This window comes from Schistocerca nitens, chromosome 2, assembly GCF_023898315.1.
Source record: "Schistocerca nitens isolate TAMUIC-IGC-003100 chromosome 2, iqSchNite1.1, whole genome shotgun sequence".
Lineage (NCBI taxonomy): Eukaryota > Metazoa > Arthropoda > Insecta > Orthoptera > Acrididae > Schistocerca > Schistocerca nitens.
In genome coordinates this window covers 647,672,233-647,700,008 of record NC_064615.1, presented here as the reverse complement: position 1 = coordinate 647,700,008, position 27,776 = coordinate 647,672,233, and the positions used below count along the sequence as shown (strand labels likewise).

Below are 27,776 nucleotides of genomic sequence, written 5' to 3'. Positions count from 1 at the left end.
TACATGAGAAAAACAATGCTAGGAACGATGCGTGTCTTCAAGATGGGACGAATATCGCAGAAACTTCGCGACAGGAAGTATCTGCACAGGTCAATGTAAGAGCTCCTTGAATCTCTGGCGTGCATGGAGAAGCGTGACGTTCCCGGAATAAATGCTTGAAACGATGACAATGGAAACATTCATATTGAAAAAAATGAACTTTTTCTTGATCGTTGATTCTGAATCCTTCGTTCTATGTAAAGACATGGTGTAATGGTTTCTAGTTGGGTGTTATGATTGAACTCTAAAGTTATATGAAGAATATTATACATGTCTGTGGACCAAAAGTACCTGAATAATCGTTCAAGAGAAGTAAATGTAGTTATATTACTTTTACCTCCAGCGAGAATTGGCCAATCAGGAGAAGAAATCTTTTATCGCCACATCGAAGGCAACGGCCAACGAAAAATAAGAAGGAAAGCAGAATGACATTAATTCTTCACTAAATGAAGTATATCAAACCTAAATCGGTACTACTACAGTTCAAATCGTACCTACAATAAATATCCCGCTATTCCTTTTTTCCTAAGCGGATTTGTAACTGCTACACCGTACGCTAAAACTAGATTTCTTCTGGTTTTGAAATATCGAACATTTCTCAAGTATTTTTTAATACAGTGGACCTAGAATAATTCCGTAGCTTTCACTAGCTGTTGTTTATTTAATAAATAAGAAGAATCCCTATCACACCTCAGACATCATAACCACAATATCCCTAGCTAATGATATCGAACTATTTTAGGGTCATCTTTATGCATTCGTTTCTTTGATTACTGTTTCTCTCTGGCGTGAAGCGATGCACCATCCTCTTGTACACAGCAGCAAACTGGAACATAAACTCACTTTGAAACTTTTTAAGACAGTCCGAAAATTTCTGAGGATTTAATTTGAGGTTTCGGCTAACATTCAGCAAATGTAACCTGAAGCTTGCAGTATTTTTTTCGTAATTAAATCTTCATACAACCAACCGTAGTCAGTTTTCTAATACTGATATATACTTTCAAACGGCGATTAAGCAGTACCATATTCAACACTTTGCCGATGCTTTCATCTGTGTTTAGACTTTTTGGACATGCTTCACATGGACCATCTTCGAGAGATGTAAGGCACTTTTACAATCAGTCACCTATGTCTTAACTGCTGAAAACTATGCAGATACCTTATAAACTTTCTGGCGAGTTTCCATTAGCGCTAAACCATTCAGACCAGTGAAATTTATGACGGGTAGGTACTCCAATTGGTACATAAGAATGAAACAAATACAACGACTATTTTTAAAAGCCATACAAACAAACCTATTTTGCAGATCACTCTGAGATTTTACTCACGTCTTCGCGCATCGTGTACCAACCTATGTATATCAACGTCATGTCTGGCATAGGCCTAAGCCTTATTCCAAAATGCTGGGTGTGCATGAATGAGCTGATGAAAGTAAGCACTCGTTTCTGTTTTTATCGGTAGGCTCGGTATTACCTGAATGCAGAACTTAGTCTCAAATGTAGAACTTCAGCATGCCAGCAGATTCGCAACGTCTTCCTTAACTGCCCTATCAAAGATAGGCAAACAGTTTCTATCCGTTAGTGATTAAATATTATGTACTTATTTCTTGTCATAAAAATATGTCATTGGTTTGTGTCCTCGGGGTCTTTCGCGGTGGCATAAGTTAGTAAAATCTTCATTGATTGTCACAATATTTGAAGTAGGAAATTGTTAAGCCAGTACAATACTGAACTTTGTCATGAGATGATTCCAACACAATCACAATAATTCTCTTCTTCGTATAAGCTAAGTGTTTTCAATCCCTCACATGATTTTGCTCCTGCCAATCATAATAGATAATTATGGCTAATATATTAAAGTAAAAATAAAAACTGTGAAGGCGAATGTAGCGTGTATATCGTGCACGAAACGGATAATCATTTTCAACACTATTCATGAAATCCATTACCTGTCACCATATTGCACATATTTCTCCTTTGTCAAAAAAGACACATGTACTGATCGGAATTGCAGTTTATCTTCCTGAAAAGTCGACGTTTAGTGTCCTGTTGTGCAAAATACAGTCACATTTGCAGTGCTTTTCTCTGTGGCAGTTTGTGGCAAAATAAATGCAGACAGGCTACCCTTGACTTCAGATACCCAGTAAGTAGAATGCATTTTGCTGTAGTTCGAGAAGTAGTTGCCCTTGCAGAAATATCAGTTGATCCGTATACTAGCTTAGTTTATACGTAATTTTTATCAGCAGTAGTGGCACGTCTGAACAAACTACGTCAACTTTGTTCAACAGGCGTCTGCATTAATTCGGACCCTTAATTTTACATGATAATCGGCTTACGAATATGACTTACATATTATTTGATTTATCGACTCTGCTGCATTTCATGTCGTTGTTTTTCACCACAGTGGAATGTATGAGCAAAATGTAAGTGAAAGTAAGGTAAAATCAATTTTTTAATCAGCCTCTCAATGTCTGGACCAGACTCAATTTTTGAAATAATATAGTACAACTGTCGGTGTCTTTTGCTCTAGTTTTGAAACAGTTAACTTCGTTCTTTTCGAGAGATGTAGACCACCCAATGTGATCGATTAATGACGATGCAGAATCGGAAAGTATTTTCCCTTGTGTTCTAGTGAAATTCGTCGCTGCCATGTTGAAGGTACGCAAGGATCGATGTACGAGAATGTTTGATAGGCACACTTAGCTGCAGTTCTAGATTCAGTTAAAATAGAGATCATCCGTTTACAGCCGGCCGGTGTCGCCGTGCGGTTCTAGGCGCTTCAGTCTGGAACCGCGTGACCGCTACGGTCGCAGGTTCGAATCCTGCCTCGGGCATGGATGTGTGTGATGTCCTTAGGTTAGTTAGGTTTACGTAGTTCTAAGTTCTAGGGGACTGATGACCACAGATGTTAATTCCCATAGTGCTCAGAGCCATTTGAACCATTTTTGATCCGTTTACATAGACTAGTGGAAACGCACAGTTCAGCTGAACTTCTATGTGATCGTATTTTGTTTCGCATATTACATCTCGGTTCTACACGGTCTTATGCCACGCTTTTGAAAGCTTCAGTGGTACGACGAGTTCTCTTGTTTCCGGACCCAAGTATGTAACATCGTTCAGCAGTACCCTCACAGAGCTGGACAATGTTTCCGCTTCAGCTGGATCTAGGGCGAGCGCAGCTGGTACTACTGAGGACGGCGATGGGTGACATTACTACCCATTTCTTGCAGTGGAATTTGGTTGGCAAACACACGTGCAACCGTGCGCTGCGCGGACGGCAGCCGTCTTTAGTCTAGACGACTAAGTGGCGGACGGCTACTTCAGAAAGAAATCTGACCATTTCTATGAGCCTTGCGGCACAAAATACAATCGCACACAGCTAGGCTTTCTTCACTCTAGGATAAATCTTCGATAAGAATAGTTGATAGCTAATAGAAAGTAAATGCAAACAGAAATCTGATGAAGAAAGTTCTATTTAATTCTGCAAAAACCAAGCGCCATGAAATTTGGCGGCAAATTAAAACTATGCCAAAGTGCAAACAATTGTTTTCACACTTTCATATATTAGACGAAAAGGAGTTGTATTTGCTCATTAGAATTTCATCAAAAGGGTATGAAAGAGTTTGTTCTCTTTGCTGAAAAGGAAAATACAAATTCCGAGTCTTAAGAATCCACCCTTTCTTTAGTAGAAAAACAAACAATGAAACGAAAGGGGGAAAGAAATATTGTAGTCAACGGGTTCGTTATGTTGTTTGAGCTCGAAGGGTACCAGCTGTTCTTGAAAGATGGTAGAGGTCAGTATTGAAGAAATGGAAACTAAAATTCATGATATTCTGTTGAACCACCACCAAGTGAAGATGAGTTAGGTATCGATGATCTTAACATCTAAAGTGAATGTGTATCTCATGTCAGACGAAAATATGTGAACGATGAAGCTGTCGGCGAGATAGTTACTGCGACGTCTCACATTATACCAGAAACAACACCGTGTGTTGAATGTTTTTAAAAGATTTTCGTTCCAAATGAGTTTTGAGACCCTACTATCCAGTAGCAGAAATTTGTGAGTAATAAAAAACCAAACTACTTCATTTCTTCATGCACATACGACGAAAACAGTATAAAATTAATTTCTCCCTTGGAAATGTCAAAGTGAAATCAGTATTTTTTAAACTCAAATGGTGTTGTATTTATCGAACATTTGGGCAAGATAAAAACAATTACTGCTTCATAATGAACTTTCCTAGCGGATAAATTTTAGAAAGAATTAATTACGAAGCGCTACAATTTTGCAGTACAAAAGATGAAGACATTCTCTTTCGCTACAATGCACTCGATGACACCTATACAGTTCTTAAGGTCAAAACTGACGATTCGTTAACATCTGTTCCCCGAATTTGACTTCTTGCGATAACCTCAAACTTGAGAAACTGACGTAATGTGAGGAAATCCAAATGGACTGAAAAGATCATAAACAAATACATTTTTCATGAATGCCATAAATAGCATTTTTAAGGCTTCCTTAAGTTAGAAAAGTATATACAGCTAAAAGGAAGCTATGTTGGAAAGTTGGAGCTTGTCAAAAAATAATCCCTCTACAACGTTTCGTACGATCCTTGCATAAGAAATGGCTTTATATGGGTTCAACATCAAAACACTAAGACCTCATGAAGAAAATACAGGTATACCCCTCTTTCATGGAACTTCAAGGCATGCACTAAGCACTATCTGACAGATATTTAAAAAACGATTTTACAGGATGTACAAGGTTACGTTTAAATAACAGTGAATGTAAATAAGCAGTAAAAAGAACAGAGAACAGAAAAATATGTACAGAATGGCTAAGCTTATCACATTCAAAACACATTAGAGTGTTGCTTGTTATTAATGTGTTGAGATAGAGAGACTGAAATAGGGAGCGCAAGAATGAAACACCAGTAAACTTAGAGACCGCTTCTCGTGGTCTAGTGGCTAGCGTTACTACCTCTGGATCACGTAGTCCCGGATTTGATTCCCGGCCGGGTTGGGGATTTTCTCCGTCAGGGGACTGGGTATTTCCGTTGTCCTCATCATTTCATCCTCATCGTCATTCATGAAAGTGACGAGATTGGACTGAGTAAAGATTGGGAATTAGTGTGGGTGCTGATAATCGCGCAGTTGAGCGACCAATAAACCCAAATATCATCATCATCATCATCAGTAAACTCAGTAGAAAAAATGTCGATGATGGTACCAGAAATGATCCTTCATCGTATTATAAAACAATATGTTTCCTAAACCCTATGAAACTCCTTGTTCCAAATGCGCGACGCACTGTACTACTGAAGGTTGAAGTACTTATATAAAAGCACTAGCTTATCGCTCGCTGCTTCGCTCCTGTAAAACTATATGGTCTACACAGATGTTTTGTTTTCGTTTAATCGGATTTTTATGTAGTTCACAAATTGCAGCACCTTCTAAACTTGTCACGAAAATTTAGGCCACAGAAGCATTGTCTTTTCCGAATGTATTTCTGGTCAAAAAGCGATTCTGATAGCAGGAGTCTAAGGTTTTTATTAATCGTGCCTTTTGCGTTCTTGCGGTGATACTGCCATAGAAACTTTCATCTACTAACACATATTTCTTCATATGTAACCGAGAAGTGAAACACCAGTTTTCATAGACTTAGCTTAAAACTTTTTTTAATGTAACGAAATATTTTCTTAAAAATTTTCATCCCCTACTTCACCCTCTTAAGTGTTGAATTTCCAAAGACAGTGAATCACGTATTTTTTAATTTCTAACCGAGAAGCCAAATTCAAATTCTTACAGATTTAGTTTTAAAATAGCTCCACACAACATTTCATCCTGTATTTCACCAGCTTATGGTTGAATTTCCAAAAACAATGGAACACTTATTTTTTATTTGTAACCGAGACGTCAAATACCAATTTTCATAGATGTAACTTTAAAATACTTCAGTAGTTCTTTAATAACGATTTATTTTTAAAGAAACTTTTACACACTACTTCACCGCCAAAAACGTTAAATTCCCAAAAATGCTGAAACACATATTTCTTTATTTCTGACTGAGGAACAAAATAGTAGATAGTTTTCGTAGGTCTAGCTTCAAAATTACCCTGATAGCGACATTTTTCAGAAAAACCTGTCACCATTATTCACTCCCTTATGGGTGGAAATTCCATAAGTCCCCTCTTAAACGACACCTGCAGTATAAGATCTACACTCTCTGCAAATTCCAAGTTTCTATCCTTATTGATTTCGTCTGGACGATGATGAGTCTGTGAGTCAGTAAGTCGGGACATTGCCTTTTATATACAGAGATTTAGTCACAGGATGGAAATATCAGGAATATAAGAATATGAAGCGCTTTGCATTTCTACGTGTTATTAACGACGGCAAAGAGCCAAAAAAGACGGCGACTGTAATTAAAATACGATGACAATGTCCATTATGCTATGGAACACGCCACCACCTGGTCGGAAAAAAACAAACAAAAAAAAACAATAACGCCGTTGTTAGAAATACGTGAAAGTAGAACAAACGACTAATCAGAGGCGCTAAATCCACCGACAGGGCAGCTCCTCTGGGTCGGGTCTCCTGGCCGAGGAAGAGTAGAAGTTTCCTGCAAAATCTCCATCTTCTTAACAGCTGTGCCTAATAAAACTCTGCTCTTATGCCAGCGACACGGCAGGTCGGCTGATGATAAAAGTTCAGCACTGCCGCAGTGCCGCCACGTTGCTTAGAATATTCTGCACCATTCGCCAAAATTGGCCGGGAGGGACGGTCTTTGCAATTTTACTACGCGCCTTGTAGTCACCGCCACGAATCTGCAAAAAAAGCCACTGCGGGAAAAGAGACATCTCGCTCCGTTAGTAGCCGTGCTCACGTTCTCTCATTTTCCAAAGTAATTTCACGTTCGTACCGCTCAGCGTGATTACTGGGTGACAAATACCATTCCATTCATTAAAAGGAGTCGTGCGTCAAATTCACATTATCTCCTCTTTCCTCAAAGGGCTGAAAATTACGTCGTTCATTACTACTACTTGTTGCCATAAAGAAGCAGAAGGACAATGAGAGCTTCGGAAGCAGCACTGCAGGAAATAACTGCCCAGTAAACGTTCCGTCTCACTAACAGTTATATACTTATAGTTTATAAACTTCGAAACACTCTTTCCTGCAGCGTTGTTAATATATGACCAATTTATTTACGATCGTTTTGTTTCATTTCTGCCAATTAAAGAGCATCTTGGGATAACATAGTGTTCTCTCCAATATTTAACTGTTCTACGTAACTAAATTTACAATTCAACAAATTTTCCACGTAAAACAGAATGGATTTAAGCATATTCTTATTCTAGGTGACTTAAATATTTGCACCTTTCCTGGATTTTTAGAGCTTTTACGCATTTCTTTATCTTAAAGCACAATCATATCTCACCTGCTGCTTCTAGCTAACACGAACGAATGTTCTGAGTCTATGACCTCAAAAAAATTCTGAGGTGCCCCGTAGTCCACTTTGTCTACGAAAGGTTTCTTGGTCTTATTCGTGTTACTACAATTCATATTACAGCTAGAGCCTTCTCGCGCACTGGGTAACGCACTCATTCAGGTGGTACCATCTCTGTGTTCATTTAAGTCGTCTCTTCACTCTGGTACTTCTGATACTGCCTCACCTTGCCGAAATACATGTAACGCAAAGTGCACCTCGGCAGCAGCGTTTATTTTACTTTTTGGTCAGATGTATTCGGCTTGGTCAGATGTATTCGGCTTTTCACACTGAACACAATGCACTGCGATAAAAGTCTGTTTTCGTACTTGGATTCTAAGGTAATGAAAACAAGGTAAATGAACACTGATGTTCCTTTGGATAGCTATCCTATTTATTACCAGATTTCCAGTGAACCTTTTTTTCTTTTTAATAAACGCTTGTTGTGTAAACCACAGTACGTTCCAGATACATTTCGTAGTTCTTGAAGGAGCGATGTGGCGCGGTGGGAAGAGAATGGTTCGAATACCCTCCGGATAGGCAGATGTAAAATTTCCGTGCTTTCCCCAAATCACTCAAGGAAAGTGCTAGCGTGGTTTCTTTGACAAGAACAGGTCGATTACTTTGCCTATCCTCGTCCAGTCCAAGCTTTCATGACTAACTCTACGTGTTTGTGATACTTATCGGATACGGAGTACTGTGATGTTACCGCGCGTCCAGTTCTTATTTTTTGCCACCAAGCCAGAACGAAGTCACTGGTCTTCAGTTGCATATCTTAATCCACAGAATGTCTCATTTCCGAAAATCCGATACTCTTTGCATAGCTTTTCTACAACATTTATTAAGTTTCACTTCGACTTTTGTGATGACGTATTCAAGGAAAATCAAAACTTTATTTTTATTTGGTGTCTATTTTCATCTCCAAATTACTTTGAAATCGAAAAATTCGGACGAACCACTCTCAAAAAACCTTAATTACCCCATTAAATAAAGGATGCGAGTTTCCAAACAAGGTGTTACTGCAGGTCAAACCATACCAGTTTCTTCTAAAGTATTTAACTTCGGGTCCTCCACAACGTGCAAGAATCGTTCTGTACATCATCTGAAGAAGAGAAAGAACAGAAGTGATAAAAAGAAGAGAGGCAGAAATACGTACTGCAATTCGTAAAATGAGAGGATTTTATTTGATGTTTACCGTAGCTGTTTTAATGCACGGTGTGTGTGTGTGTGTGTGTGTTGTGACATTTTCTCGGTTGTGAGTCTCTCATTGTGCACTATCTTCGAGTATATCTCTTACTGCGCAAATCCAATCTACCACCTTTCGAAGCTATAATCTAAACCCCCTTCCTGGCTCTCGAGAAACCGTTGTATTTCTCTTTTGAACCTCAGGCAGAGATGAAGAAGATCAATTGCGCCTTGATGGATGTTATCTACATAAGACTCAGTAATTACTCGACAGCACCACACAATTTGCCGTCTTAACATAAAGAAATATCCTAGCTCCTACAAGCAATAGAATTTATGTGTTCTTCGTAGGATTTCCTTGTGCATCAATCTTGGAATTTTTGTAACTAACTATAGGCTTACTGAGCCAAGCTGAGCGAGGCGGAGCAGTGGTTAGCATAATGCACCCAAGACGACGGTTCAAATGGTTCAAATGGCTCTGAGCACTATGGGACGCAACTGCTGAGGTCATTAGTCCCCTAGAACTTAGAACAAGTTAAACCTAACTAACCTAAGGACATCACAAACATCCATGCCCGAGGCAGGATTCGAACCTGCGACCGTAGCGGTCTTGCGGTTCCAGGCTGCAGCGCCTTTAACCGCACGGCCACTCCGGCCGGCACGACGGTTCAAGCCAGCATCCGACCACCAGTTTTCCGTGGTTTCCATAAATCGCTTCAGGCAAATGCCGGGATGGTTCCTTTCGAAGGGTACGGCCCATTTCCTTTCCCATTCTTCCCTAATCCGAGCGTTTGCTCCGTCTCTAATGACCCCGTTGTCGACGGGACATTAATTACTAATCTCCTCTTTCTCCTTGACTGCGTCAAGTTCTTTTTTTCCAGCAAGTATCACACACAACAATACACATTCTCCATCGCAGTAGCGGCAAAAAAATTATATGAACACAAGGACATTGCCTTCTCACTTCTGTTGGTAAACTTTCGTTTGGAAAAGATATTACAAGTAGTAAAAGAAAAATCTAGTGGCGATGTACATCTGGTATGTCAACCATTACGAGAATTACAGACATACAAGGATAAAGTAAATATTTTATGAGGAACGGGGATAAAATGTTGATGGAATGAAATAAAAGCATAATAAGAAGAAACTGCTCTTGAAGAGAAACAATATCGTCGATGTTAAGTCTGCAGTTGAGCAACATTTCATCACACTTCCATGTTAATGATTCATTTAACTGTTAGAAATAGACCGAAGCTCTCACAAAAATGTTTGACAGGCAAATATCTAGTTAACAGAAACTGATTTGTCTCTGTAAGGATTGCTTATGTCTGTGTAACATGTACTATAGAAAGGCAAACACGTCATACTGGATCTGTGACACAGAAACTGGGAGATTCCTACTCGTAAGTTTAGCTCTAGTGAGTACAGTTTCTCCGAAACTAAACGGTATTAGTTACAGGGCAGCGACGTGACAGCATCTCCAGAAAAGAAAAAAGTGTATGCAAGTCGTGGAGAATGCGTTCTCGGTTTCAACTGATTCGGCGACTCGACGCAAGAAAAGCACGTCGGATACATTTTGGTCCTCTTTTCTACGCTGGGACGGCAATGAAAATAAAGCGTCAGGCAACCATGACGAACAGGGGAAGCTGGGAGAGCCACGGAACGAAAACGAACACCGAGCCTACGCCAGAACTTAAGGTATTTTTTCCTTTTAGCTACATTTTGAAGTCGAAGATCTGAGCTCGAGCTTGTGGATCGCTGACGATGCTCTGTATTCAGTGTAGTAACTAATAACTCCTTAACGACAAAAGTGACAGCTCAATCAACGTGAGGCCAACGCAGTGGTGAAAGTTACTATCCAAACATTGCACAAACAGTAATGAAAGACATTACAACGTTTTCCCTGCGTACTATTAGTTTCAGTAGTTGTAATGCACCAGTATAAGTGCTGGTGCGCGGAAACACTATGATTGAAATAGACTCCAATAACGTCCAACTGAGTACCGACTTCAGCACAAAATTCTTGAAAGAAATTAGTTTCCTGAATTGATTGTTCTTACATCCATTTTATTTTTATTTTGTATATTACAACGTTTCGTCTGTGTAGCCGTTTTCAAGCAAAATGTTTAACCTGTTCAACAGTCATAACTTCTGAATTCCAGTCATGCAAGTTCATGGTTGAGATTGAGAGCTGTACCATGATGTCCGGTTCAGTACAAACAGTACCACATATCCAAGGTATTTGCTGGTGTGAGGGAACACTGGACTGTGTGCAGCAACATCTCTTGGCAAACAGGTTAAATGAAACTAATTTCTTTCTAGAAGTTTATCTTGGCTGGGGATCCGTCGCCACTAAAACCTAGTATGAAACACTAAGTTGGGGCAATCCGGAAAGTATCTAAAAGACAATCGCCAGTATTTATTTATTTTCTGCACTTTGGGATCTAATGGTTTTCTTTATTAGTGTTTCTACCTTCTTATTTTATTGTGTCCTACTTCTTGTTACTTCTATTTACGTGTTCAGAAAGCTCTACATTTCCAAACACCACAAGTAAATTGCAGTGATGCCTTTGCGCACAGCTGGAAGTTGCACTTTGTACACACAATGTTGCTTGGAAAGGGTGTTTTGATTGGCGCCCACTATATTCAATGCAAGTAGCCCACAAGCGTACAAAAGCCCTGTGCATTTCTAAGTGCATTATGTAGCGCACGAATCGTCTCACGTGCTGTGAATATCCTTGGGAAGTGTGTTCTGGGTCTAACATTAACGTTACGTTCACAAATCTTCAGATATGCACCAACAAGACTACATGCAGAACACAGGAGCAATAATCTAGTCTTATGGAAACTCATCTACCGAGTCTACGACGGAAATATGTGCGTGCAATTTAGTATGTTACCTCCCGGGAAGCCAAATGTTCAGCTTGTATTTCCTGTGTCGCGCTTACGGGGATGAAATTTCGCACCGTTTCAGCCCAATCACAGGCAGATCCACAGTCTAAGTCTCTCCAGTTTCTTCGCTCAACTGTTCAGGTCATAACGACAAAAGTAGACATTGGGACTCTCAGGTGTTATTTGTACCTTTACATGTGATGATGACGAGTCCAATAAAGACTGTCTTTACGAGCCAAAACAGCGTCACCATCTGCGACAGAACATCTCGCCCCATTCAACTGTGGTGTCAAGAGGGTCCCTTTCGCATAAGGGTTTACATCCCTTGTGCTAAGTGGTTGTAGCTGGGCCGCACGATCTCCGGCTTACAACTCTACACCTGCATGTATATAACTACGCTGCAATTCACACTTAAGTTCCTGGAAGAGAGTTCGTCGAATCCCTTTCTCACCATTTCTCTACCGTTCAACTCTCGAACAGCGCGCGGGAAAAACGAACACTCAAATCTCTCCGTGCCAGCTCTGATTTTTCATAGTTTATTGCAATGACTAGTTCTACATGTGAAGGTGGGCGTCAACAGAATATTTTCGAATTCGGAGGAGAAAGCTGGAGACTGAAATTTCGTGAAAGATCTCGCAGCACGGGAAACTTCCTTCTTTAAACGACTGGCACTGCAACTCGCGTATCACACCCGTGGATTCTCTCCGCTGTTTCACGATAGTACAAAACGACCTGCCCTCCTTAGATATTTTTCAATAACCTTCGTCAATTCTATCTGGTAAGCATCCCATACCGCATAGTAATACTCTAGAATAGTACGGGAAAGTGTAGTGTAGGCAGTCTCTTTAGTGAATTTGTTCTATCTTCCTTGTGACCAGCCACCAAAACGCAGACTCTGGTTCGCTTCCCCACAACATCAGCTACGTGATTTTCCAGTTTAAGTTGTTCGTAATTGTTATTCGTATTTAGCTTAATTGACAGTCTTTAGATTTGTGTGATTTATTGTGTAATAATCTAAAGGAACCTTTTTAATACTCAAGTAGAGAACCACACCTTTTGTATTATTTAGGACCGACTGCTACTTTTCGCACCATACAGATGTTTAATATAAACCATTTTGCAATTGTTTTTACCTTCTGATGACTTTACTAGACGGCAAACGACAGCATAATATGCAAGGAATCTAATGGCTGCTCAGATTGTCTCCTAAATCGTTTATAGAGATTAGGAACAGCAGAAGGCCTATAACGCTTCCTTGAGATCGCCGGGTATCTGTTACGTTTTATTCGATGACTCCGTTAGTTACTACGAACTGTGACCATTCCGACAGGAAATCACGAATCCAGTCACACGACTGAGACGATACGCTATAGGCAAGCAGTTTCGTTAGAAGAAACTTGTGAGGAACGGTATCAAAAGACTTCTGGAAATTAAGAAATATGGAATCAATTTGAGATCGGGGTTCAAATCCCCGACTGGCCATCCAGATTACGTTTTCCGCGGTTTCCCCTAATGCTGTTAGTGTTCCCTTGGAACAACCACGGTCGAATTTTTGCACTACATTTTCCCAATCCGAAGGTGAGCTACGGTTTCTAACGACCGCGTCGGCGATGAGAGATTAAATCCTAGTCTTCCTTCCTTCCTCTCTTCCCGGAAAAAAATAATTAATTATTTGAGTCAGACGACGACTTCACGTTAGTAGGTTACCAGTAACGTGCCCTTTAATGAGATGAGTACTCTACTTAAAATCTTCTTACGGAGAAGCCAGCAGGTTTTTCGGGGTACATCGGTCACCGACGCAGTCTTGCGTGCACGGCGCACTTGGCGACAGGAATGCAAACAATTTCCGCGAGAGAAGCAAATGCAAGCAAACCATCTATCAGAGGGAAGGGGTCAGGCGACAGGCCAATCAATGTGCGGGTGGGCTCCGCGGTGACGTGGCCAGGAAACCCTGGGGGCAGACACGGCCAGCGCTGTCCGACTGCCCGGCCGTCCATTTCCCACTCGCCACGTCTCGCCGCCCCGCGCCACAATTAAAAGCGCGCACGTTGTTAAACACGGCTGTATCCGCCTGAATGGCTTTATGCGCCGTCGAAGCAGTGATTGCACGGTTCTGCGACGCTTGTTCGATCAGCAGCTCTATATGTCCCTGCGTGTTGGCATTGCCAGCCATAAAATATACGTTGGGCACAAGGCACAAACGAAAGAAACACAGGTTCGTAGCGAATAATACCACCTGAAATAAATGACGACATGCTAAGCTAAAACGAAAATGTCTCATTGGCAGAAACAACAAAGACAATTCGTCGGCTCTCTGTTTCTCCCGCATACATTCATTTGGGTTTCTTTTCCTATCAATTCTACCAATACTGCCGGTAATCCTAACATCATTTATGTGATTTACCAAAACTAACAGACTGTAATTTTGGTAGAGAGAAATTCTAGTTGTTATCATCGTTAGTGTCGCCACTTGCCGTTAGGCGCCGTTACAGATCCGGCGACGCAGGGTTGAAACACAAGGATCAGTATGCATTACAGTTGCAGACAGTCAACATGGGTCTGGACAAGGTGAGTAGGACTTTACTCGTAAAGCTGGTCTAATTACGCATTAAAGTATCGATGCATTAAAGAAATACGGAGAGGTCCTCTTTCCGCACAGGGTTGAAGAACATGATTCGGAAATTCGAATTAACTGGCAATTTGGGAATCGCCTCTGGGAGAGGTCGACAGTCAACTGCGTCACAAACTGTCGAAGAAATTACTGTTGACTTGGGTGAGAATGCTGGACAGAAAGTGCGGTCTTCAAACAGTGCGCTAGCTGTATTCTGTCGTGTCAGCTGAATATTCCATGGCCCACCGCTGGAAAAGTGCTGCGAACGATTGTGAAATGGTATCTCCAGTGCGGTTCCAGGTTATCGTGAATGCAGAAGGTCGTCATGTTGAGCAACGTTTGTAACATGCAACGTAAACTTGGTACGCAATTGACAAACATTACTCTTTCATGTGGAAGTTAAAATATGTTTCTTTCAATAGTGTATTCGTTATTTCTCTTCCGCATGTACTTACAAATGTTTCTACAAAGGTTGCCTGTCCTATGGTCGCACGTTTTTCGTGGGGGGGAGGAGGGGGGGCTCAAATAGTTAAAGTTTAATTATAACCACCCTGTATGTACATTTAGATGTACAAGCAGTGTAAAAATGTAAGGAATTTATAACTTGTCACGTTTTGAAATCTGGTATCTCTGAGAATACGCTCCTCCAACATATCTATAGTTAATAATGCAGGGCCATTACGAAGGACTACTTCATTAACAATAATTTAAAAAAAATTATGCTTTATTCTGAAAGATTATTAAAAATGTTAGGCTTTATTTTGCATGTTCTGTTTTCAATAAAGATCCAGCAGAATTGAAAACAAAATTAGCGGCAAAGTACCGGTTTTTGAATCTAAAGTAAAATGTTCCTGCACTGCTATTCCTCTCAGTTTGGCGTAAACCCATCGTGTTTATTTTATGTACGGCCTCCGTAGCTGAGTGGCCAGCGTAGATGCTTATCTTGTGAAAGGAACGGACTCGATTCCCGGTACTGCCAAACATTTTTCCTTGATGGGAGGTCTGGTACGGAGAACACTCAGCCTTGAGACGCTAACTGAGGAGCTGCTTGACCGAGTAGTAGCGGCTTAACGGTCTGGAAAGTCTGCAAAACGCCCAGGAGAGCGGTGTGCAGACCACATGCCTCTCCATACCGCATCCGCTTAACAGTGCCAGGCATAGTATGAAAGGCGGCCACTCTACATCCGTTAGGTCCTCAAGGCTTGGACGAGGAGCTTGTTATTTACTTTCACAAAACTCTTCATTTCGGCTTTTTATGTTTCCTTTTTAATTATTTTCGTTATTCTTGTTTATAGACAGGGTGGAGAAAATCAACCTGCTAATAACGTCAAACTGATAATGGTCTCAGGGGAGAGTCAGAGAAGTCGGATCGAGCGAAATTTCCCAAATGTCCTTATGTCGTAAATATATCGCCGTGGAGCTACGGTCATAAAACGGTAACCAACCAGCGACGAATGTCTGCATGTAAACTAACTTCTTCTATTTAATACGACTAAGGTACATCAGTTAGTGTGAACTATGGCAATGACAGAAAAGAGAACAGAAATTAAATTGCAAAATTTTTGAACTCAGATCACATATTTTACAGCAAATGTTCGAAATTCCTGCCTCCAATATCACTACCAAGTTGACAACAACCACAATATAAGACAGTGGCAAGTTGGACAAAACCGCAGCACTGCCCGACCAGACACAACCGAACACGTTCGCTTACCGGACAAACTTTCGCGCGCTTGTCGGTGGTTTTGTGTAGTTTAATGGCTTGTGCATTTCAGACCTATGATTGGAAAATGTTGCCGGAGTAGACGTCTTCTATCCTGCTGTATTACTGTTTTTATACAGCCTGTATATGGCACCTCTTTCCATGACCTCTTTGGATCGTGCTGTATCATGGAATATGAACGAGTAACTAAATAAATACAACTTCTATTAAAGTCAGGAGGTAATAATCGCCTCTCCTGAAGCAGGTGGCCCTCGTGGCCTTGCACCTATAAATCAGATTGTCAACATTTCATCTAAAATTAATATTTGAAATTAATACAGCGTAATAGTGAATTCTGAAAGCACGCATATGTACTGGACTCTAGAGTACTGATCCTGTTTCCCCGTAACTGATCTTTTGTAATCACTGCATTTCGTAGGCACAGCGTTATCAAAAACATAGGGATTTCAGAATTACATAAAAATCAAATGAAAGAAAATCTCATTTCATAAGAAATAAGCTTGATAATGTTGAGCACTACAGGTGACAATGTTATTGATTAATAGAAACCACCACAGCTGTTAGTATTGCCCATTTATGGTGTTATGACCAGAAGCTGTCGAACGAGGTGTAGTAATATGGATGAAATGATTTTCATCCGTCATGATCATTTCATAAGTACCGACACAGGCAATATTTCCAGCATTCTGAACAAAACCATATGAAACAACACATGGTTAACAGAAAAACATACAGCGTCAATATGACCACACATTTAATACGTTCCAGATTTTCGTCTACGCAGAACCCTCCAGAAAACAACATTTGCTGTGGGATTTGACGTTATCATGTATCTACTGAGATAACAAGGATCAAAGGAGTTATCTTACTCAGAACAGAACTGTCTCACCTGAAAAGCGTGCAACGTACTAACAACATTTTATCAATTTTAACACATAGTTCTGCATGTTTAATTGCCATTGCAAGTCGGAGAGGCAACCACAAGAAAACAAGAACACCATTAAATGTTTAGTTTGCATATGTACAAAGAGCTCACGTAAACATTTCGTAATTTTCCGTATTTAAACGTTAACTATTCATTACTGCATTTGTCTTTCATTCATATATACGTTACTAATCATATAGAAAAATTATGTTTTAAATTTCTTCGGCCAATTCACATAACAACGCCTATTAACATTATTTCAAACGGGATGACTCTGACTTACAATCTATATGCCATCTTCATATGATTGCAGCAGAACTCAACAAAAATACTGTAAATATCATCGAAATACTTTGTATTGCTGTCCAAATGTTCACACATATTCCTGAGTACGAAAATATAAATTAAATGTTGTATTAAGACAATATATTTTTATATCAAGTTTTTAAAGTCGTTCTGTTGACATGTTTCTGGGTCACAACATAAAATAAGACCGTACAATCAGTTCATTACAGTCGAGATTATTTGGTAATAATACTTTGTGATAAATATTGCTCCGATACAATCTCGGTCACATTCTGTACCGGCTGCCTTGAGCTACTGTCAGTCCGTGCTTCATTGTCATGCTGAAAAATGCAAAACAATAAAAGTCACACACGTGCGCTACAAGTTATTTAAATTATCAAGGAAACGAAACCTACACCACTAGCCCGCAGTAAGGCGACATTTTCCCCGCGTGTTTAATTTGTGACCAGTGCACGGGAAGGAAGATTGTCGGTAACCCTCTGTAAATTCCCGGATTTCTCCAAGTATACCTTCGTGATAACTACGCGAGATATGAGTTGGATGAAGCAATATGTTTTTGACTCGTACAGGAACACGACCGCGGGAAATTCTGACGGTAAAGTTCTCCGGACACATCCTATCCTTACTGCGGAGTATCCTAAGACAATTCCTTGCGCATTGCGCAATTTTATAACATTCTCTTGCTGACAAAACGAACCGCTGAACAACAGCACAAGTCTTCTTTGAATGTTGTCCATTTTTATGGTTCCATATCTAATTCGGAAAGAACGAAAGCATTATAGGTTGTCCGTTAGTCTGTCTGTCCATCTGTTAAGACCCCTTTTTTTCAGGAACGGATAGAGATATTAAGTTCAAATTTGTGTAAAATTGTAAGCTCTACGGTCCGTTGCGGTGAAAAAAATGTAAACTTCTAAGTCAGTGCATTCAAAAGATACCGCCATATACAACACGTCAGACGAAAACACGGTCATCAAAATCCGTAGCTGAACCGCCTACGTAGATGCTCGGGCCTGGTGGCCGAGCGGTAAAACGTGTGCTTGGAAACCGGGAAATCGAGGGATCGTATCTCGGTCGGACCACGGATTTTTCAGTCTTCGTTTAAGCTAGCCTTCCCATCTCAACGATGTGAAGAGTCGCCGGAAACAACACTGTGTTAGAATTCGGCGTCAAACTGTAGCCTCCCCTTTCTTCCGTTGGATAACGGGTAGGTTAGGGACACGCAAGTCGCCGAAGTGGCGTCCTATAGAAAGTCTTGCACCATGCCATTGAGCCACACGAAATTTATTATCATCTATATACATAATTAAGTTGGTTCAGAACCGTGAGAGCGCGGTTCTTACTCGCACTTGTGCGGTTTTCCATTTTTTTTTTTTTTTTTTTTTGGTAAGTTAGTTCAACTAGGTTAGAGTTTTCGACCTAAGAACTGATTTTGTGAGCGACATCCCTTGCCGGTGACCATATATTTGTCGTTTCTACAGAGCTAAGAGGAAGGTAATGACGCAAATTGATAAGTTCCTTCAATCGTTTAGGAACGTATCACTTTCTAAACAGGTGGAAATGAGGACGTTATATCTTATAACAAGTGACACGGGAACTTAAATGACAAATATTGTGGCCAGGAAGACCTGTTGAAGAAACAATGTGCTATCTGCCCTCGTTTTATATCAGTCTTCGGAACATACTGACCTGTGCAGGAAAGATGCTGAATCTTCGGAAGCTGCGGTTACTGTCAATAAGCACCTAATTTTGGCGTTCCTCATTTTACACAGCGTCAATCGGGATATCGCGTTGCTCTGTAATCCACGGTAGTGCGGCGACGTAGTGAATAGTACACTCACCGCAATAATCGTATAATTTAAAAAGACTGCATTTGTATCCTGACAAGAGGGCAGCTATAATGTTTCTTGATGAGTAGTCCCTCAACTATAGCCGACGATTTCAAAATCCTCGTCAAGTTTTCTGAGGGAAAAGTTGTGGAAGGAGATTTCATGATGTTTCTGGAGTACATTCCTGAGGAATTTTTGGAAACTATGCAAAGGGGTATTATTATCTGCCATTGTTTCAGTCTATAGTCCGCGTTCACTTTTATTATAGCACTGCAGTCTGACTGATGGAGGCTAGTTAATTCAAGTGATCACACAGTCAAGTCCATCCTAGATTGTTTTAGGTTTTGTTTAATAATTTACATTGTACTTTCAACAATAGGGCCTATCTCTTATGCGAGCATGGTTCATTCACTTTTTAAAATTATGAACAATTCGAAGTTAGCCGAAGCAATATTGTCTAGTTTTGTTTTGTAATTTTTACTGTACTTTTATGATGCATTTATCGAAGAGCACGATCATTCATTCCTGTAGGCAATTAACTAGACACATTTGTCGGATAAACTGATTTGAATTCTGCTGAGATACTTTCATAACGCGACACAATATGTTTTATGCAAACCTAGTTTCAATTATTTTGCTTTTGTGCGGCTTAGGGGTGCCCGTTTGTATGATTTTGCTGGCGTGATTACCATTAATATTTATCAACCGTTAATTTTAGTTGTTACTCTAAAAACCTACAATTTTTCTGGCAACCGTTTGTCTTATTTTTGTACGAGTAGAGATAGCTGCTCTATAACGTCCTTCAGGTGCTCAGTAATGTATCAAATAAACACCCTTGATCATTTTGAGCTATGCAGCTGATTCTTATTAGCACTGAGGAGGATTTTTTTTTTATCAAGGTTGTTGGTAGTGTGAGTTGCATATCATTTGTTATGTGTAAATTAATAGCCTTTAACCTGACTTTTGTTTTTCCAACTGCAGGTCGCTGTTCATAGAACGAAACCATTCATGACATATTAAATATACGTTAATACAGTTGTGATGGTTCCTATTATCATTAAGTATCAAATCAACCACCAACTTACGAGAAGTAATCCTACTCCTCACATTAATTATGTACTCTCCTTACAGTCATCTCGCTTAAATTTACCTGTGAGCTATTTGTTTTACTACGCTAGTCTTTGATAATGACGATAGGAGGCAGAGGAGTAATTAATGCAGTGATTTCGTAATAGACGGTGATCTCCCTTCTGATTACCTCGATACAGGTTTTCGATGTATATCTCCCTACATGAATTCCAGAATAGTTTCTTTAACTAAAGGCCGATTTCATTCAAACCTTCTTGTACAACAGAACCACTATTCCGTATTTTATCAGACAGATATCGTGAGAAATATATGCTTCAGTCCTTCCATCCTTGGCTATACAAAACCATATCACGCACTATAAATTAAATTCTACGATTAAGAAGTAACACACAAAATATCACCAAAGGAGCATGTAACGCAGGAAGCCACACGAGTTCAAGAGTTAACTACGCTCATACGAAAGTATTTACGTGCTTTCCAATTCGTTCACTGTCACGTCTGCCTATTTTCTGTCACACAATTAAACTGAGCGAGATTCGTGTAAAAAAGAAGTGAACCACGGATGTTGAGTGAACGACACTACAGCGTCTTTCACATGTTTTCTGTCAACGCGAGCGGTGAAACGTCACTTTCTGTATGTCTATTCTGTGATACAACTAGAAATGGAAACCCATGTAGATGCCTTGCGATTTGTATTTATTTTTGATCTGTTTTATATTTACTGTTACGTGCACGGTACAAAGTAATACGCACTTAAAAACCGAAAAACATTCAGTCCATGCAGTCTATATGCATTTCGAACTGACTCTGAATTCCCTTATAGTAAAATTAAAACGATTCAGCTATGACGCTGAACACAAACTAAACAGAACATATGCAGTTTTGAAAACACCTTACCCAACAGCCATTTTGAGAGTTCGTGTACGCATCAAGATATTTCAAATCGAAAGTCGTCTACCGTAGAAGATTCGGTCTTGTACACTATAAAATGGTTCTGATGATTATAAACTGAATAACATCGCGTTATGTCTATTAAAGTATATTCAGTGATCAACACTGAAGAAATTCCACTTTTCTCTCTGTGATATCTGAGCCTGATAATTCAAGTGTGTACGCTTTTTTGGACGTACGCTTCCACTTCTAATCACCTGACAGGTGTATTTCAATCTTTCTTCTTTTGTCAGTGAAACTTCCGACCTGTGTATTAACCTTATTTTCTTGGAAAAATGTTGTCATAACAGGACAATTTTATACAGTGTAAACTGAAATACTATACTGAAAATGCTTGTTGCACGCTAATTTTCGATACTGAATCTCACGATTTGCAAGCCCAAAAATTACGGAACATTTGATATTATTAATTTACCAATTTTCGAATGTCACGGGCATCAGTAATTGCAGGAATAATTAAATACAATTTTTTAAATTCATTCTGCAGTATTTTTGACATGAAAGGTTACGATTCACCACATTTTTGTACAATTAACCGACATACTTGATATGATACGCACTACCCAGTTAATTTTTCAATTCTTTATTTAACCAGCCTGTGCTGTCATCTCGCGTTATCCTGATTTACGCAGAACCGAGAATAGTACACAAAAACGATCAAATAGATTTATTGATGAGAACTCGCCTAACGACGTAAACAGACGTCGAAAGAGGTAGTTTTATTTTACTGAACACATGTGGTGAGTTGTCTCTTGAACCGTGATTGTTACCGCCTACTCAGATGGTGACGGCAAAAGACTGTGTGGAGGATTTACAATATGGAGCTCTGAATTACAGTCATAATGGACTTTCACCGTCGTTTGGAGTCCACTTAAACAGTAGTTGCCCCTAGAACTGGCTGTATAAGTCAGTTAAAAGGTCGGAGGAAAGCAACGACATATCACCAATTAGACCATGCCAAGTACAGCACTGTGCCGCTCAGAACAAATCTTCAGGATAATTGCAGCTTTAGCTTTGTCTTTACCTTAATGAATATGCCACGAGGGAGACGGCGAAATCAGGATCTACTATATAAACTTTAGGGAACTCGAGAGGTTAATGGTAAAATATGCTTACCCCCTATTCGTTGTGTATAGTTGTAATAATCAGGTCAAGACCTCGCAATTTACCTCTCTTATTTCTGTGGAGGTTGTTGTAGACCATTAATGTGATGGCGTGTAGCGTCACAAATGTTTGTAGCGTCTAGTCGTATATTGTAAGCTACCTTCGACGCCGAATGAATCAGAGCAGTTTGTCCCACCTGCGTGCTGCGTAGATCGAACTATCATTCGATCGATTTGGCGGCGGCTGGTTTGCGAGCGGGCGCAGAGGGAAGGCCCGGGACGGGCACGGCAGAAATCGATCTGGAGGTTAAATGTCACGCGGCAAGAGCTTGGGGCTCCCCGTAGGTTGCAAGCCAGCGGCAGCACGTGAGCGGAGCCCACCACTAGCCCACATAGGCTGCGACCAGCCTCGCCCACGCGCTTTCTAACTCGCAACAACGCGTTCATGGTCGACAGCGCTGCCAACCTTGCAGCGGCGAACAGGACGCGCAGTCGGCGCGACATCCGCGGCATGACATCACCTCGCGCCTACGTCACTGGCTGTGTCCACGCAACAACTGCGCACTATGCGCTGTTTATGGGACCAGTAAGAAATTAAAATTAAGGAGCCCCTCGTCGAATATGGCACTAAAGTAATTCACATAGCTCTGAAAGTTGGATACGACCAGTGAATTAAGATATACGTGGATGTACTACTGTTGATGTTGTCTCTCTTCAACTGTGGCTGAGAGATGGTGCAAAACAGTTGCCAATAATACGGGCTTCCCTACAATGAACTCCTTTAAAAGCATTGCTGCCCGCATAGCTGTTTGTTATCTTTGGAAACTGTCCGAAAACTGCAACCTAGAGATAACGGAGACTGACTTACGTATTTCGACAAATTCAGTCCATCCTCCATTCAGATACTGGTACAGCGATATTGTAGTCCTATACAAGCACAAAAATTCGAGACACATTCTTTATTCCAGATACAATAAAGGGCAGAGTCTTCATTTCGTCTGTGATGTGAACAATGTAAGTGACACTGTAGGTTTACTTTGTAATGTCTTTTCCTTACAATAACAATTACGATAAATGAAAACAGTGAGGTAAAAACTTCCTTTTGTATTAAGAAATGCTAAGTAATATTCGACAGTAGTGGTGAATTTTGTTAGGTGCATTTTTATCGCATAAAATAATGAATTTTTTATGCTATAACATATGCTCAAAACAGTTTCGTAGACATGTGAATCGATACTGTACCAGCTAAGAGCCACTGAAGTAAAAACACAACCTGTACTCCAGCGCCAAGGCCAGCTTTTCCAATGATTTCTCTATAGTGTGAGAGCAGTTCCTGAAATACGGAGTTAAATATTTTATTTATAAATGACTTCGTAGCGAACCTTATCTGTAGAGTAGGACGTACAAACTGTCACACTAAATTCAACCGAAAACCGTGGCTCAGATTAGATGAAGCAATCTACATGAACAAATGGGTCTATGACCACAACAGGGAAAATTTTAATGAAATTGTCATGGTATTCATAAGTATGGACGCAGTTAAGAAACATTTCGGGCAAAAATGCTTAATTCCAAATTCATACGCAATAACGACGTTGTATTCTAGAAAAAACGAGTAAACCCAATAACATAACAAATTATGCCAAAAAATTTCGTCTGTAAGGAGAAACGGTGGTTGTGCTGCGGAATTAAGTTGGACACTGTTAAAAGTCGAGGTCGTGTAAATCTTGTTGAACATTTGTGTGTCTTGTGTACCACAATTCAGGATGTAAATTATTATTAGAGAAAGTCAAACCAACCCATGATAATTATGTTGTTTTAACTAATCTGCCATCCTATCGTAAGAAAGGGATTTAAACATCTGTAAACAATTTTTGCCTTTTGTATTATCAGCGAGGTATCCTGTTGATGATGCATGCTCGATATGATACACTGATTTCAGTAAGACAGTTAACAGCTGCAGGCGGTAAGCAAATCACAAAATCCGAAAGACTCCAAATACCAATAAAGAAAAAAATAAGATATCTGAGAGACTCGGTTTTGGGCAACAGAATGCACTCTTTGAAAGACAAAGACTGATAGTTGTTTTCATGGATGCCTTGCCTGCCTTCATTGGCACATTCACTTGTTTTCCGTACCCATCACTCATTTCGTAATAGGTATACGGTTATGAGCAATAGTAAATGTTCAACTCGCAGTTACAAATTAGTTTACACACAAGTGATGACAAATGGAGTTAACATTGAACGCTACTGCAGTTATTTAACACACTGATAGTTATGAACAGCTTTTCAAAGACATAGTATCAAGTATTCAATAAAATTACAGATTATATAAAGTTATGTTTTCTACGTTGAACCTGGGTTGTGCAAAACGCAGTTACGTTTACATACATACAAACACGTTTAGCAGCTGGTGGTGCATTTTCTTGTTTATTCAGAAATTATCATTATTTGTCAAACCAGGTGCATTATTTGTTTTTATACTTGTATAAGAGTCTTATATTTTTTTCCCTACTGCACGACGCCATGAATATTTCGTCGGTGATGGTCGTATCTATAATACTCTACGGCAGGAGGCATGAATTGGGACAGTTAAGGCAAACATACAGAAAAACATGGAAGTTTACATCAACATGATTAAAATTTGTTGATAATTTCAGAATAGAGAGTAGTACTCTTCCATTATGAGGTAAGAAAAGGTTGAAGCGAATATGAACGTAGCTGTGTTTCGGCAATTCAACACCAAAGAGTAGAAAATATTGTTATATGCAATATGCAGAAACAGTGCTGAAGTTCAGTTACAACACCTTTCGTTGATTATAATGTTCACAACTAGCTATCCCAATCATCAATAAATCTGACGTTATCTCACGTGCTCCTGTTCTATGTAAAGGTACGTTTACACGTTTCCTAAACACTATTTGAGACGGAAATCAGTAATGAAAATATGTAGTTGATTTTAAAACATGCAGTACAAAAAATTTGACGAAACATACGCAGTTGCAGTGACATACTCGCAGAAACGACACTGTCAAATTAAACTGAAAAATTAATTACAATCATTTATCTTTCTGTCATTATAAAAATAACAAGTTGTCTTACTTCCCCCGACATTAAAAATCGATGGTGATAACATACGTGGGTGAATATTGTTTATTACAAAAGGAAATGGGCTAGGCTGAAGAAGACTTAACTACATTATGCATTGTTTTGGAGATTCAAAACAATGTATTTTGAAACCTTACAACCCATAATAAAACAAAGAATACACATCTATGAATCGAATAATTAATTATTATGTATGTGTTTTACATGAAATGCGGATTTAGTAAATGTTAATATATTTCGCCAGAATTGCCAAGAAGTGATAAGTCTCATCAAAAGTATTACTAAAGCGTTGAACTCTTACAATAAGATCATTGCAGAATGATGCACATCATTTTAATGAGCCAGAACGTCATATTCTAATCAAACGGACAAACATGCAACGATTACGATTTATATTTTTTTCCTGACACACCCTAAAAACAGTTTTTTTATATCTATTTGCTCGTCTACAGAGAAAGCAGCAATGAAAAGTAGTAGGCTGATTTTAAAAATTTAGCAAGAAAAATTCGCTATGGAATGAATGTGCACTTCAGAATCAAATCATTTCTGAACGATGCGCATGATTTTAATGAACTATAGCGTCATTTTGTAATCAAACAGAATCCTCAGAAACAAAAGAGTTCAAATGATTCCCGATATGCGATCCTCTCCGTAATAATTCCACATGCATAGCATATGTTTTACTTTGAAATGTTTAGAGCCTTTACTGATGACATTTCTCGTGTACTGTAGAAAATGAGATGTGGATGACAAATCTTATTCAAGCAAGAAAGTTCTAAAGTATTTCAAAGTTAGAACCATACGACACAGAATGAAGAGTTGATGGAAGAAGAAAAATATTTCACCTTTAATTTACTTCTGTTGTATCTTACTTTTTTATTCGTGTGTGTGTCCTGACAATCGAAGCAGGTAAAGACACGTTCTCTTCATTTTAACATCTGGCGTTTGACCTTTATCCCGGCTTGAGTATTTTGTATCAGAAGTTATAATATTTCTTGGTGGGATTCATTTTATGAAGTCTTCAGAGCTTGCGCAAAATATTAAAAAAATAAATAGAAAACGGAGCTGCTAGCAAATTTTACGCATACACAACGCAGCAGTAGTAGCACTACAGTTTGCAACAATTAATTTCATTCAATGTTTTAAGCAAAAAATATTCATGCAATCAAACTTAAGACATTTACCAGTTCAATTACTGATATGAATGTGAATTAAAGGTGAACATCCGATGCCTGCAACGCTACACCCAAGTGAAAAAAGCAAATTACAATCACTGTTACGTATGGAGTTCATGATGGAGAGCGAAAACTTCCGAAAAGATTAAAGAATGTACGTAGAATACTAAAAGCACAAATAATTTCTTTCAACTGCTGCATATCGTTTAATCTGGCGAATTGCTATAGTTGTGAACGTTGTCACTTTCCGACGTCAAAAAGTGAAAGTACTAACGTATCACATCACAGCTGGGAATCACCGTGGTCGTATCCTTTCTGTTTCGATAGATGGCGTTGTTTCCATTCACTTTCTTGAGAAGGAAAACAGAGAACAATTTTGGCGTTGCGTAAACTTCATTATATAATCTCCTTCATTGCATCATCACATCAGCATTACGTGGATCACACGTCTGCACGAAACGTCATCACTGAAACGTCGCATAGTGTGGTGACAACACATTTCACTCGGACACATCACATCCTTCTTTACTGTAAAATTCACTTAATCACTTTCACGAAGGACGGAATATATTTAGTTGATAGCTCTCTTTAAATAATTGTCTCTGTTTCGTCAACGCACTGTATTCTCACACACGAAATTTCAATTGACGCTCCGTCGTGAAAAGTTACAGTCGGCTGAAACAAGGCGACAAACGCAAGATTTCTGTTTGATACTGTAATCTTCTTCCACAAGCACCTGAAAAAAATCTGAAAACACGTAGGAAACAAGTAGGTACTCGCACAACTAACCTGTACAAAAATGCCGCATAGGTTCAGAATGATAGCACAAGCTTAAAAGGCTTCTCCATTGGCGTTGCAGCAGCAGCACAAGCGGCGGTGAAGATAAAACACAGTAAATTTGATGAATACAACACGCACAACGGGGACAAAGTTCCAACCAGCCAGCCACCTAGCAAGCACGAACCTACTGCTACGGCACTCCGCTGGGCAGAGTCAAATCCCCAAGCCTTTGCTTCGGGCGACATCGGCTGCTCCGTTCGGATTAATTCGGCGTATAGCGTTGAATGCGGAGGAAGAAGGGAAACTGCCGAAGTGGTGGGGAGCGCCGCGCGCTGGAGGGGAGGGCGAAGCGGAGGGACGGCAGGAGAGGACGAACGCTGAAAAAAAAAGGAAAAAAGAAGTCGTTCCATGCGCGACTGCTTCACCATCCAACAACAAAATGAACGACCAGCGAGATTCATTAGGTAGGGAAGTTGGGAACAGAAAAGATTAATTTTTGTCGAGCTGCACCACTCGATGCCGTGCCGTGCAACGTTATCCGCGGATCGGCTGAACAGTTATTATTGAGCCCATTTC

At 39.7% G+C, this 27,776-nt stretch overlaps 1 protein-coding gene across 9 annotated transcripts in view; it reads right to left on the bottom strand.

The window, feature by feature from the left end:
* LOC126236759 (protein muscleblind-like) overlaps nt 1–27,437 on the bottom strand; it is a 611,863-nt gene extending 584,426 nt beyond the window's left edge. For 2 of the 9 annotated variants that reach the window (XM_049946306.1, XM_049946310.1), the window contains exon 1: nt 27,210–27,431. The gene's annotated coding sequence lies outside the window, so the exon portion shown is untranslated. Of the gene's footprint in view, nt 1–27,209 lie in introns of all 9 variants that reach the window. The other 7 variants (XM_049946307.1, XM_049946304.1, XM_049946302.1 and 4 more) reach the window with 7 other exon arrangements.
* Between the last annotated feature and the right edge of the window lie 339 nt (nt 27,438–27,776).